The 13,911-nt window shown below is 39.0% G+C and overlaps 1 non-coding gene across 1 annotated transcript; it reads right to left on the bottom strand.

The window, feature by feature from the left end:
- Window positions 1-3,277: 3,277 nt before the first annotated feature.
- On the bottom strand, window positions 3,278-3,385 carry LOC112792828 (small nucleolar RNA R71). Its single transcript, XR_003197550.1, has one exon. It is a non-coding gene; the product is annotated as a small nucleolar RNA R71 (small nucleolar RNA).
- Between the last annotated feature and the right edge of the window lie 10,526 nt (window positions 3,386-13,911).

Below are 13,911 nucleotides of genomic sequence, written 5' to 3'. Positions count from 1 at the left end.
CCAAACTGGCATAAAAGCTGGCGTTTAACTCCAAGAAGAGTCTCTACACGAAAATACTTCATTGCTCAGCCCAAGCACACACCAAATGGGCTCGGAAGTGGATTTTTATGTCATTTACTCATCTCTGTACACCCTAGGCTACTAGTTCTCTATATATAGGACCTTTTACTATTGTATTAGAGCTTTTGATCATGTTTTTATGATTGAACCCTCTTTGGGAGGCTGGCCATTCGGCCATGCCTAGACCTTGTTCTTATGTATTTTCAACGGTGGAGTTTCTACACACCATAGATTAAGGTGTGGAGCTCTGCTGTACCTCGAGTATTAATGCAATTACTATTGTTCTTCTATTCAATTCCGCTTGTTCTTGTTCCAAGATATCACTTGTTCTTCAACTTGATGAATGTGATGATCCGTGACACTCATCATCATTCTCACCTATGAACGTGTGCCTGACAACCACCTCCGTTCTACCTTAGATTGGGTGAATATCTCTTGGATTCCTGATACACGATGCATGGTTGATCGCCTGACAACCGAGTGCTCGCCTGACAACCGAGCCAGCCATTCCGTGAGATCAGAGTCTTCGTGGTATAGGCTAGAACTGATGGCGGCATTCAAGAGAATCCGGAAGGTCTAACCTTGTCTGTGGTATTCTGAGTAGGATTCAATGATTGAATGACTGTGACGAGCTTCAAACTCCTGAAGGCGGGGCGTTAGTGACAGACGCAAAAGAATCACTGGATTCTATTCCGGCCTGATCGAGAACCGACAGATGGATAGCCGTGCCGTGACAGGGTGCGTTGAACATTTCCACTGAGAGGATGGGAGGTAGCCACTGACAATGGTGAAACCCTTGCTTAAGCTTGCCATGGAAAGGAGTAAGAAGGATTGGATGAGGACAGTAGGAAAGCAGAGAGACGGAAGGGACAAGCATCTTCATACGCTTATCTGAAATTCCTACCAATGAATTACATAAGTATCTCTATCTTTATCTTTATGTTTTCGTATATCATCATTCATATCCATTTGAGTCTGCCTGACTAAGATTTACAAGGTGACCATAGCTTGCTTCATACCAACAATCTCTGTGGGATCGACCCTTACTCGCGTAAGGTTTATTACTTGGACGACCCAGTACACTTGCTGGTTAGTTGTGCGAAGTTGTAGTGATCACAATTTCGCATACCAAGTTCTTGGCGCCGTTGCCGGGGATTGTTCGAGTATGGACAACTAACGGTTCATCTTGTTGCTTAGATTAGGTATTTTTCTTCAGAGTTCTTAAGAATGAATTCTAGTGTTTCAAGGTGATGTTCTTATCATCACCAAAGCTGATTGATTTTCATCAATTTAGCTCTTGAATGCAATGTCCTGCTGAAGCTTGTTTAGCCATGTCTAATTTCTTTAGACTAAAAGCTTTAGACTAACATTGCATGATTCCTGGAATTCTCATTAAGAATTTTGATATCTTTATTTTCTTTTTCCACTTAATTTTCGAAAAATCCAAAAAAATTTTACAAAATCATAAAAACCAAAAATATTTTATGTTTCTTTTTGAGTCTAGTGTTTCATTTTAAGTTTGGTGTCAATTGCATGTTTCTGTTCTTCTTGCATTCATGCATGTGTCTTCATTAATCTTCAAGTTGTTCTTGATGATTTCATTGCTCTGATTTTTAATTTCTCTTGACTTGAGTGTTTATGTGTCTCATATGCATTCTCATTTTGTTAGTGTCAGTAGTATACAAACTGCTAAGTTTGGTGTCTTGCATGCATTGTTATTTGATTTTAGTTGCATTTTGATTATTAAAAATCCAAAAATATTTTTAATTTGTGTCTTTTCAAGTCAATAATACAGATAATTGAAGATTCAGAACATACAGCAGAGGAATTATACAAAAAAAGCTGGGCGTTCAAAACGCCTAGTGAAGAAGGACAGACTGGCGTTTAAACGCCAGCCAGGGTACCTGGTTGGGCGTTTAACACCCAAAAGGGTAGCATTTTGGGCGTTAAACGCCAGAATGTGCACCATTCTGGGCGTTTAACGCCAGGATGGCACAAGAGGGAAGATTTTGTTTTCAATGCAAATTTTTTCAAGTTTTCAAAATCTTTTCAAAATCAAATCTTTTTCAAATCATATCTTTTCAATCAAATCTTTTTCAAAATCAATTTCTTTCCCTTTTCAAAGATACTTGCTATCAATTAATGATTTGATTCAACATTTCAAGTATGTTGCCTTTTCTGTTGAGAAATGTTTAATGTTTGAATCATATCTTTTCTTGATAGCCAAGTCATTAATTTTCAAAATCAAATCTTTTTTTAAAATGTTTTTCAAATCATATCTTCTCAATCACATCTTTTTAAAACTAATCATATCTTCTTAACCACATCTTGTTCAAAATAGTTTTCAATCAAATCTTTTTTATTTCTAATTTCAAAATCTTTTTCAAAAATCACTTGATCTCTTTCCCACTCTTATTTTCGAAAATCAATTAGTGTTTTTTTCAAAATGTTTTCAAAATCTTTTACTTGATTTTCGAAAATTACTTCCCCTCTTCTCACATCCTTCTATTTGTGGACTAACACTATTCCTTAATGCAAAATTCAAACTCCATCTTCTTTGATAAGTTCGCATTTTCTACTTCTGCCTTCTATTTTTCTTTTCCTCTGACACCTCAAGGAATCTCTATACTGTGACATAGAGGATTCCACATTTTCTTGTTCTCTTCTCTTTCTTATGAGCAGGAGCAAGGACAAAAGCATTCTTGTTGAGGCTGATCCTGAACCTGAAAGGACCTTGAAGCGAAAGCTAAGAGAAGCCAAGGCACAACTCTCTGTAGAGGACCTAACAGAAATCTTCAAAGAAGAAGAACCCATGGCAGCCGAAAACAACAACAATGCCAACAATGCAAGGAAGGTGCTGGGTGACTTTACTGCACCTACTCCCGACTTCTATAGGAGAAGCATCTCTATCCCTGCCATTGGAGCAAACAACTTTGAGCTTAAGCCTCAATTAGTTTCTCTAATGCAATAGAATTGCAAGTTCCATGGACTTCTATTGGAAGATCCTCATCAGTTTTTAGCTGAGTTCTTGCAAATCTGTGACACTGTCAAGACTAATGGGGTTGACCCTGAGGTCTACAGACTTATGCTATTCCCTTTTGCTGTAAGAGACAGAGCTAGGACATGGTTGGACTCTCAACCTAAAGAAAGCCTGAACTCTTGGGAAAAGCTAGTCAATGCCTTCTTGGCAAAGTTCTTTCCACCTCAAAAATTGAGTAAGCTTAGAGTGAAAGTCCAAACCTTCAGACAGAAGGAAGGAGAATCCCTCTATGAAGCTTGGGAAAGATACAAACAATTAATCAGAAAGTGTCCTTCTGATATGCTTTCTGAATGGAGCATCATAGGTATTTTCTATGATGGTCTCTCTGAACTGTCCAAGATGTCTTTGGATAGCTCTGCTGGAGGATCTCTTCATCTGAAGAAGACGCCTACAGAAGCTCAAGAGCTGATTGAAATGGTTGCAAATAACTAATTCATGTACACTTCTGAAAGGAATCCTGTGAACAATGGGACTAGTCAGAAGAAAGGAGTTCTTGAGATTGACACTCTGAATGTCATATTGGCTCAGAACAAAATATTGACTCAACAAGTCAATATGATTTCTCAAAGTCTGTCTGGAATGCAAAATGCACCAAGCAGTACTAAAGAAGCTTCATCTGAGGAAGAAGCTTATGATCCTGAGAACCCTTCAATGGAAGAGGTGAATTACATGGGAGAACCCTATGGGAACACCTATAATCCTTCATGGAGAAATCATCCAAATTTCTCATGGAAGGATCAACAGAGACCTCAACAAGGTTTCAACAATAATAATGGTGGAAGAAACAGGTTTAGCAATAGCAAGCCTTTTCCATCATCTTCTCAGCAACAGAAAGAGAGTTCTAAGCAGAATACCTCTGACTTAGCAACCATGGTCTCTGATCTAATCAAAACCACTCAAAGTTTCATGACTGAAACAAGGTCCTCCATTAGAAACTTGGAGGCACAAGTGGGTCAGCTGAGCAAGAAAATTACTGAACTCCCTCCTAGTACTCTCCCAAGCAATACAGAAGAAAATCCAAAAGGAGAGTGCAAGGCCATCAACATGGCCGAATTTGGAGAGGGGGAAGAGGCAGTGAACGCCACTGAGGAAGACCTCAATGGACGTCCACTGGCCTCCAATGAGTTCCCCAATGAGGAACCATGGGAATCTGAAGCTCAAAATGAGACCATAGAGATTCCATTGGACTTACTTCTTCCATTCATGAGCTCTGATGAGTATTCTTCCTCTGAAGAGGATGAGTATGTCACTGAAGAGCAAGTTGCTAAATACCTTGGGGCAATCATGAAGCTAAATGACAAGTTATTTGGAAATGAGACTTGGGAGGATGAACCCCCTTTGCTCACCAAAGAACTGGATGACTTTTCTAGGCAGAAACTACCTCAAAAGAGACAGGATCCTGGGAAGTTTTCAATACCTTGCACCATAGGCACCATGACCTTCAAAAAGGCCTTGTGTGACTTAGGGTCAAGTGTAAACCTCATGCCTCTCTCTGTAATGGAGAAGCTAGGGATCTTTGAGGTGCAAGCTGCAAAAATCTCACTAGAGATGGCAGACAACTCAAGAAAACAAGCTTATGGACTTGTAGAGGGTGTTCTGGTAAAAGTTGAAGACCATTACATCCCTACTGATTTCATAGTTCTAGAGACTGGGAAGTGCATGGATGAATCCATCATCCTTGGCAGACCCTTCCTAGCCACAGCAAAGGCTGTGATTGATGTTGATAGAGGAGAATTGATCATTCAAGTGAATGAGGAATCCTTTGTGTTTGAGGCTCAAGGATATCCCTCTATCATCATGGAGAGGAAGCATGAAGAGCTTCTCTCAAAACAGAGCCAAACAGAGCCCCCACAGTCAAACTCTAAGTTTGGTGTTGGGAGGCCACAACCAAATTCTAAGTTTGGTGTTGAACCCCCACATTCAAACTCTAAGTTTGGTGTTGGGAGGTTCCAACATTGCTCTGAGTATCTGTGAGGCTCCATGAGAGTCCTCTGTCAAGCTACTGACATTAAAGAAGCGCTTGTTGGGAGGCAACCCAATCTTATGTTTTTATCTATTTTTCTTTGTTATTTTATATTTTTTGTAGGTTGATGATCATGAGAAGTTACAAAATCAATAAAAAAAGCAAAAACAGAATGAAAAGCAGAAAGAAAAATAGCACACCCTGGAGGAGAGCGTGCTGGCGTTTAAACGCCAGTAAGGCTAGCTGTTGGGCGTTTAACGCCCAGTCTGGCACCATTCTGGGCGTTTAACGCCAGAAAGGGGCACCAGACTGGCGTTAAACGCCAGAAAAGGGCAAGAAGCTGGCGTTAAATGCCAGAAATGGGCACCAGCCCGGCGTTTAACGCCAGAAATGGCTAAAAACGCAATTTTGCATGCCATTTGGTGCAGGGATGACTTTTCCTTGACACCTCAGGATCTGTGGACCCCACAGGTTCCCCACCTACCCTACTACTCTCTCTCTTCTTCACCCATTCACCAATCACCTCAACACCTCTTCCCCAAAAACCCTTCACCTATCAAATCCCATCCTTCTCTTCATCACTCACATCCATCCTTCATAAAACCCCACCTACCTCACCCTTCAAATTCAAACCACTTTCCCTCCCAAACCCACCCATACATGACCGAACCATGAGCCCCCCTCTCCTATATAAACCCATCTTCACTCCTTCATTTTCACACAACCTAAACACTACTTCTCCCCCTTTTTGGCCGAACACAAAGCCATTCCCTTCTTTCTCATTTCTTCTTCTTCTACTCTCTTCTTTCTTATTTTGCTCGAGGACGAGCAAACCCTTTAAGTTTGGTGTGGTAAAAGCATTGCTTTTTGTTTTTCCATAACCATTTATGGCATCCAAGGCCGGAGAAACCTCTAGAAAGAGGAAAGGGAAGGCAAAAGCTTCTATCTCCGAGTCATGGGAGATGGAGAGATTCATCTCAAGGGTGTATCAAGATCACTTCTATGAAGTTGTGGCCTTGAAGAAGGTGATCCCCGAGGTCCCTTTTTCACTCAAAAAGAGTGAATATCCGGAGATCCGACATAAGATCCGAAGAAGAGGTTGGGAAGTTCTTACCAACCCCATTCAACAAGTCAGAATCTTAATGGTTCAAGAGTTCTATGCCAATGCATGGATCACCAAGAACCATGATCAAAGTGTGAACCCGGATCCAAAGAATTATCTTATTATGGTTCGGGGGAAATACTTGGATTTTAGTTCGGAAAATGTAAGGTTGGCATTCAACTTGTCCATGATGCAAGGAGATGAACATCCTTACACTAGAAGGGTCAACTTTGATCAAAGGTTGGACCAAGTCCTCACAGTCATATGTGAAGAGGGCGCCCAATGGAAGAGAGATTCAAGAGGGAAGCCGGTTCAACTGAGAAGGCATGACCTCAAACCCGTGGCTAGATGATGGTTGGAGTTTATCCAACGCTCAATCATTCCCACTAGCAACCGGTCCAAAGTTACTATAGACCGGGCTATCATGATTCATAGCATCATGATTGGAGAAGAAATAGAAGTTCATGAGGTGATATCCCAAGAACTTTATAAGGTGGCGGACAAGTCCTCTACCTTGGTAAGGTTAGCCTTTCCTCATCTCATTTGTCACCTCTGTTATTCAGTTGGAGTTGACATAGAGGGAGACATCCCCATTGATGAGGACAAGCCCATCACTAAGAAGAGGATGGAGCAAACAAGAGATCCCTCTCATCATCAAATCCCTGAGATGCCTCAAGGGATGCACTTTCCTCCACAAAACTATTGGGAGCAACTAAACACCTCCCTAGGAGAATTGAGTTCCAACATGGGACAACTAAGGGTGGAGCATCAAGAACATTCCATCCTCCTCCATGAAATTAGAGAAGATCAAAGAATCATGAGAGAGGAGCAACAAAGACAAGGAAGAGACATTGAGGAGCTCAAGCACTCCATAGGATCTTCAAGAGGAAGAACAAGCCGCCATCACTAAGGTGGACCCGTTCTTTAATTTCCTTGTTCTTTACTTTCCTGTTTTTTGAATTTTAGTGCTTATGTTTATCTATGTTTGTGTCTTGTGATCATTAGTGTCTTAGTGTCTATGCCTTAAAGTTATGAATGTCCTATGAATCCATCACCTTTCTTAAATGAAAACTGTTTTTATTACAAAAGAACAAGAAGTACAGGATTTCGAATTTATCTTTAAAACTAGCTTAATTAGTTTGATGTGGTGACAATACTTTTTGTTTTCTGAATGTATGCTTGAACAGTGCATATGTCTTTTGAATTTGTTGTTCATGAATGTTAAAATTGTTGGCTCTTGAAAGAATGATGAAAAAGGAGACATGTTACTGAGGATCTGAAAAATCATAAAAATGACTCTTGAAGCAAAAAAAAGCAGTGAATACAAAAAAAAAGAAAAAAAGAGAAGGAGAAAAACGAAAAAAAAGGGAGAAAAGAAAACGAAAAAAAAGAGAGAAAAAGAAAAAAATAAAGTTGTGATCCAAGGCAAAAAGAGTGTGCTTAAGAACCCTGGACACCTCTAATTGGGGACTCTAGCAAAGCTGAGTCACAATCTGAAAAGGCTTACCCAATTATGTGTCTGTGGCATGTATGTATCTGGTGGTAATACTGGAAGACAGAGTGCTTTGGGCCACGGCCAAGACTCATGAAGTAGCTGTGTTCAAGAATCATCATACTTAACTAGGAGAATCAATAACACTATCTGGATTCTGAGTTTCTAAAGAAGCCAATCATTCTGAATTTCAAAGGATAAAGTGAGATGCCAAAACTGTTCAGAGGCAAAAAGCTACTAGTCCCGCTCATCTAATTGGAGCTAAGTTTCATTGATAATTTGGAGTCTATAGTATATTCTCTTCTTTTTATCTTATTTGATTTTTAGTTGCTTGGGGACAAGCAACAATTTAAGTTTGGTGTTGTGATGAGCGGATAATTTGTACGCTTTTTGGCATTGTTTTTAGTATGTTTTTAGTATGATCTAGTTAGTTTTTAGTATATTTTTATTAGTTTTTAGTTAAAATTCACTTTTCTGGACTTTACTATGAGTTTGTGTGTTTTTCTGTGATTTCAGGTATTTTCTGGCTGAAATTGAGGGACCTGAGCAAAAATCTGATTTAGAGACTAAAAAGGACTGTAGATGCTGTTGGATTCTGACCTCCCTGCACTCGAAGTGGATTTTCTGGAGCTACAGAAGCCCAATTGGCGCGCTCTCAATGGCGTTGGAAAGTAGACATCCTGGGCTTTCCAGCAATATATGATAGTCCATACTTTGCCCAAGATTTGATGGCCCAAACCGGCGTTCAAAGTCACCCTCAGGATTTCCAGCGTTAAACGCCGGAACTGGCACAAGAATGGGAGTTAAACGCCCAAACTGGCATAAAAGCTGGCGTTTAACTCCAAGAAGAGTCTCTACACGAAAATGCTTCATTTCTCAGCCCAAGCACACACCAAGTGGGCCCGGAAGTGGATTTTTATGTCATTTACTCATCTCTGTACACCCTAGGCTACTAGTTCTCTATATATAGGACCTTTTACTATTGTATTAGAGCTTTTGATCATGTTTTTATGATTGAACCCTCTTTGGGAGGCTGGCCATTCGGCCATGCCTAGACCTTGTTCTTATGTATTTTCAACGGTGGAGTTTCTACACACCATAGATTAAGGTGTGGAGCTCTGCTGTACCTCGAGTATTAATGCAATTACTATTGTTCTTCTATTCAATTCCGCTTGTTCTTGTTCCAAGATATCACTTGTTCTTCAACTTGATGAATGTGATGATCCGTGACACTCATCATCATTCTCACCTATGAACGTGTGCCTGACAACCACCTCCGTTCTACCTTAGATTGGGTGAATATCTCTTGGATTCCTGATACACGATGCATGGTTGATCGCCTAACAACCGAGTGCTCGCCTGACAACCGAGCCAGCCATTCCGTGAGATCAGAGTCTTCGTGGTATAGGCTAGAACTGATGGCGGCATTCAAGAGAATCCGGAAGGTCTAACCTTGTCTGTGGTATTCTGAGTAGGATTCAATGATTGAATGACTGTGACGAGCTTCAAACTCCTGAAGGCGGGGCGTTAGTGACAGACGCAAAAGAATTACTGGATTCTATTCCGGCCTGATCGAGAACCGACAGATGGATAGCCGTGCCGTGACAGGGTGCGTTGAACATTTCCACTGAGAGGATGGGAGGTAGCCACTGACAACGGTGAAACCTTTGCTTAAGCTTGCCATGGAAAGGAGTAAGAAGGATTGGATGAAGACAGTAAGAAAGCAGAGAGACGGAAGGGACAAGCATCTTCATACGCTTATCTGAAATTCCTACCAATGAATTACATAAGTATCTCTATCTTTATCTTTATGTTTTCGTATATCATCATTCATATCCATTTGAGTCTGCCTGACTAAGATTTACAAGGTGACCATAGCTTGCTTCATACCAACAATCTCTGTGGGATCGACCCTTACTCGCGTAAGGTTTATTACTTGGACGACCCAGTACACTTGCTGGTTAGTTGTGCGAAGTTGTAGTGATCACAATTTCGTGCACCATTTCTCTACAAACAAAATATGTACTAAAAGAGTTACAAAAGAAGATGTAGTTATCAAGGTTATCATGTTGGTGCTAAACAATAGAATTATTTATTATTTTATCGATCCCAGACAGTGCAATTTAAAAGCAAAGAATTAATGCCTTTGGAATTACTATAGTTATGAAAGTGGATATTTTGACTAATAAACGCTAATAAGGTATAAGTGAATACATGTTTTCTATTACAACAATCTTTTTTGTCATTACATGAGGAATTATACTAAATAAGTTAAAAAGAAGTATCATCAATTTTCAAACCAAATAAAAAGGAACACACATTCATTACTTTTAGTAAGATTCAATAAATAAGTTATCTGAATATATATACCTAAAAAATAATAGATGTATTATTTATAAAGCTTATTTTAACAAAGTGTAAAAATTGACCAAGAAGATATATACTTCAGGAAACTTTGGAAACTGTGATGAAAGGCAGGCAGGTGGAGAAAAACTATTATGCAAGAAAATCAAACAAACTGTGTATTACCAAAAAAATCTTTGTCAAAACTATATCATGTGTGGTGCACGAATTTGTAATCCGCACAACTAACCAGCAAGTGCACTGGGTCGTCCAAGTAATACCTTACGTGAGTAAGGGTCGAATCCCACGGAGATTGTTGGATTGAAGCAAGCTATGTTTATTTTATTAATCTTAGTCAGGATACCAATAGGGTTCTTTAGCCTCGTATTTTAATAAAGAAAAGGGCATAAAATAAATAGTTATTACTTTAATAATGGAGAATATGTTGGAGTTTTGGAGATGCTTTGTCCTCTGAATCTCAACTTTTCCTTGAAATCCTTTTCCCACACGCAAGGTCCCTTCCATGGCAAGCTCTATGTAGGGTGTCACCGTTGTCAATGGCTACTTCCCATCCTCTCAGTGAAAACGTTCCTATGCTCTGTCACAGCACGGCTAATCATCTGTCGGTTCTCAATCAGGTTGGAATAGAATCCATTGATTCTTTTGCGTCTGTCACTAATGCCCAGCCTTCAGGAGTTTGAAGCTCGTCACAGTCATTCAATCCCAGAATCCTACTCAGAATACCACAGACAAGGTTTAGACTTTCCGGATTCTCATGAATGCCGCCATCAATCCGGCTTATACCACGAAGATTCTGATTAAGGAATCTAAGAGATACTCATTCAATCTGATGTAGAACGGAGGTGGTTGTCAAGCACACGTTCATGGATTGAAGAAGGTGATGAGTGTCACGGATCATCACCTTCTCCATAATTAAGTGCGAATGAACATCTTAGATAAGAACAAGCGTGTTTGAATGGAAAACAAAAGTAATTGTATTAATTCATTGAGACGCTGCAGAGCTCCTCACCCCCAATAATGGAGTTTAGAGACTCATGCCGTCAAAGTGCATATAATTCAGATCTGAAAATGTCATGAGGTACAAAATAAGTCTCTAAAAGTTGTTTAAATAGAAAACTAGTAACCTAGGTTTACAGAAAATGAGTAAACTAAGATAATTGGTGCATAAATCCACTTTTGGGGCCCACTTGGTGTGTGCTGGGGCTGAGACTAAAGCTATCCACGAGCTGAGGCTTTTCTTGGAGTTGAACTCCAAGTTATGACGTGTTTTGGGCGTTCAACTCCGGATCATGACGTGTTTCTGGCGTTTAACTCCAGACAGCAGCATGTACTTGGCGTTCAATGCCAAGTTACGTCGTCTATCTTTGCGCAAAGTATGGACTATTATATATTGCTGGAAAGCCCTGGATGTCTACTTTTCAACGCCGTTGAGAGCGCGCCAATTGAACTCCTGTAACTCCAGAAAATCCATTTCGAGTGCAGGGAGGTTAGGATCCAACAGCATCAGCAGTCCTTTTTCAGCCTAACTCAGATTTTTGCTCAGCTCCCTCAATTTCAGCCAGAAAATACCTGAAATCACAGAAAAATATACAAATTCATAGTAAAGTACAGAAATATGATTTTTGCCTAAAAACTAATAATATTTTACTAAAAACTAATTAAAACATACTAAAATCTACATGAAATTACCCCCAAAAAGCGTATAAAATATCCGCTCATCAATGTGTAACCCAAAGATTGTGTTAACAAGGATATTTTATTATATAGTGGTGATATAAAAAATGAGTACTTCACAAACTATTGCTCATTAACTCATATGTGAACACACACATTAGCTATTCCCTGATTAATCACCACCGATAACACATCGCAAACATGAATAGTATCAAAGCACCAACAACCCAACCATTACCTCATAACATTTCAACCAGAATTTTAAGCTGTGTCTACAATGGAAGGCACAACAACGAAGAAAGCATAGCTACCTTATCTTGGTTAGGACATACTTTTGAAGATATTTACTAAGAGTGATCCAAAGACGATGGGAAAATGTAGATGCTTAAACAAGACGTGGAATGGTAGGCTTTCTACCCCAATGTTTGTCAAGCAGAATTGGTTCGAGAATAAAAACAAGAATAGGAATGTAATTATTGGAGTTGGTCTTCCTTTTATAGAAGAAAATTTCATATGGTTTACAAGAACCAATGTCGATTGTCCTTAGTAGATCCCTCTAAACATTTTGGTTGTGATAAATAAATTCGGTTGGTACTTGATTATTGGTTCTTGCCACGGCGTGCTCTGTATACGGTTCTCTCAAGAAGGATTGGGTTTCAGTCTTCCGATTTAGAATCCATTAATTCAACAATTCCAAACCATTTCTGATGAGGCAAGGCAGCACTGTTGCCATGTAGTTTCTCTCTATGCATTTGGGTTCCTAAACCATTCAATGGAATATTGCATTGTTCATGTATACAAGAAACACTACTCAAATACTAACATGTCATCATGGAATTTCTATAGTTCAAATGACAAGGATTGGACTCATTCTGGGATTGCTCAGACCCATGTTCTGAAACTGGGCCCCAAATCAATTATGATCAATGGATTTGTATATTGGATTTGATGGAATGGTCTTAACTTCACTATTCGTTCAGTTATAGTAGTTTTCTCACTTCAGCAACGGGTGTTCTATCAAACCGAAGTCCTAGTTGAGGCCAAGTCCATAGACCACGCACTCATACTTTTATGACGGTGTTGGATTTATATCAACTGAAAAAGTTGGACATAACAAAATCGTGTTAGTATGGTCTATTAAGAGAGATTCCCAGAATCAACTTTGGTAGGAAAGGAAGCTTATGATTTCAGGTCTTGGTGTTCTTTACAATTCCACCATATTCCTTGAGAAGGACATCATTTCGGTTATAAAATGTAGGACAAGATTTACAAATGATACTAAAAAGATATACCTCTTGCTTTCAAAACTGAGGAGCCACTTTGTAAAGAGGGAGCATTTGTTGCACCGGAGTTGGGAGGATCATGTGTTTGTCAACTCAGTCACGCTTCACGCGGACAGTCTTTATATGGTGTGAGGATTTGTTAAGGTTGGAGTAGTTAAATAATATGCTGCTAGTGTTGTAGTCTCTAGATCTTAAGTTGTTAGTTTATGGTTCAGGTCATAGAATCATGGTTTACATTAATGTCTTTAGAGCTATTAGGCATTAGTTGAATAGTAAATCCAGATGGGTATCCCCATTATATGGAGTGTGTCTTTAGTTGTCTTATGTTGTGTAAGTGTTAGAGTTATATGTTCCTTTCTAATTTATTGTATGGTTCATTCAAATGTGTGTAAGTTTACTAGTACTAAGCTACTTTGTTTTATGTTATTGTTATTTCTCATTTTTAAATCAAGTCATCATTCAGATCTCATGTGTGGATCGATCTTTCTATTACAAAGTTTAACAAGTAATATGGAATTAGAGATTATCCACTCATATTTAAACTATTATTCCACAACTAATTTTAACATGTTATGTAGAAATTGGTAGTAGAAATAATAGAGGTTCAAACTTTCACATGGTAGTTTCATCTTAAAATAAACATCAACCTCATGTATCCGACTTTCAATTTGAGGTGGCCCTTAAAAAAAAAACCGTGACATATAAAAATAAGTGTGAGTTATATAATAAATATGTATATGATGTATCCTACTTGCATTAGGGTGTATTTACGTATCATTCTTTCAATCCACGTATATGTAAATTGTTTTGATGAGAAAAAAAATTTAAAAATGCCAATAACCCATAACAATATTATATATATTCCCAAACTAACAATATAAAATATACACTTCACAAGACAAGAGAATCCACTAAATGAATATTTTTAACCAT

Source organism: Arachis hypogaea, chromosome 3 (assembly GCF_003086295.3).
Source record: "Arachis hypogaea cultivar Tifrunner chromosome 3, arahy.Tifrunner.gnm2.J5K5, whole genome shotgun sequence".
Lineage (NCBI taxonomy): Eukaryota > Viridiplantae > Streptophyta > Magnoliopsida > Fabales > Fabaceae > Arachis > Arachis hypogaea.
This window is presented reverse-complemented; position numbering and strand designations above follow the sequence as displayed.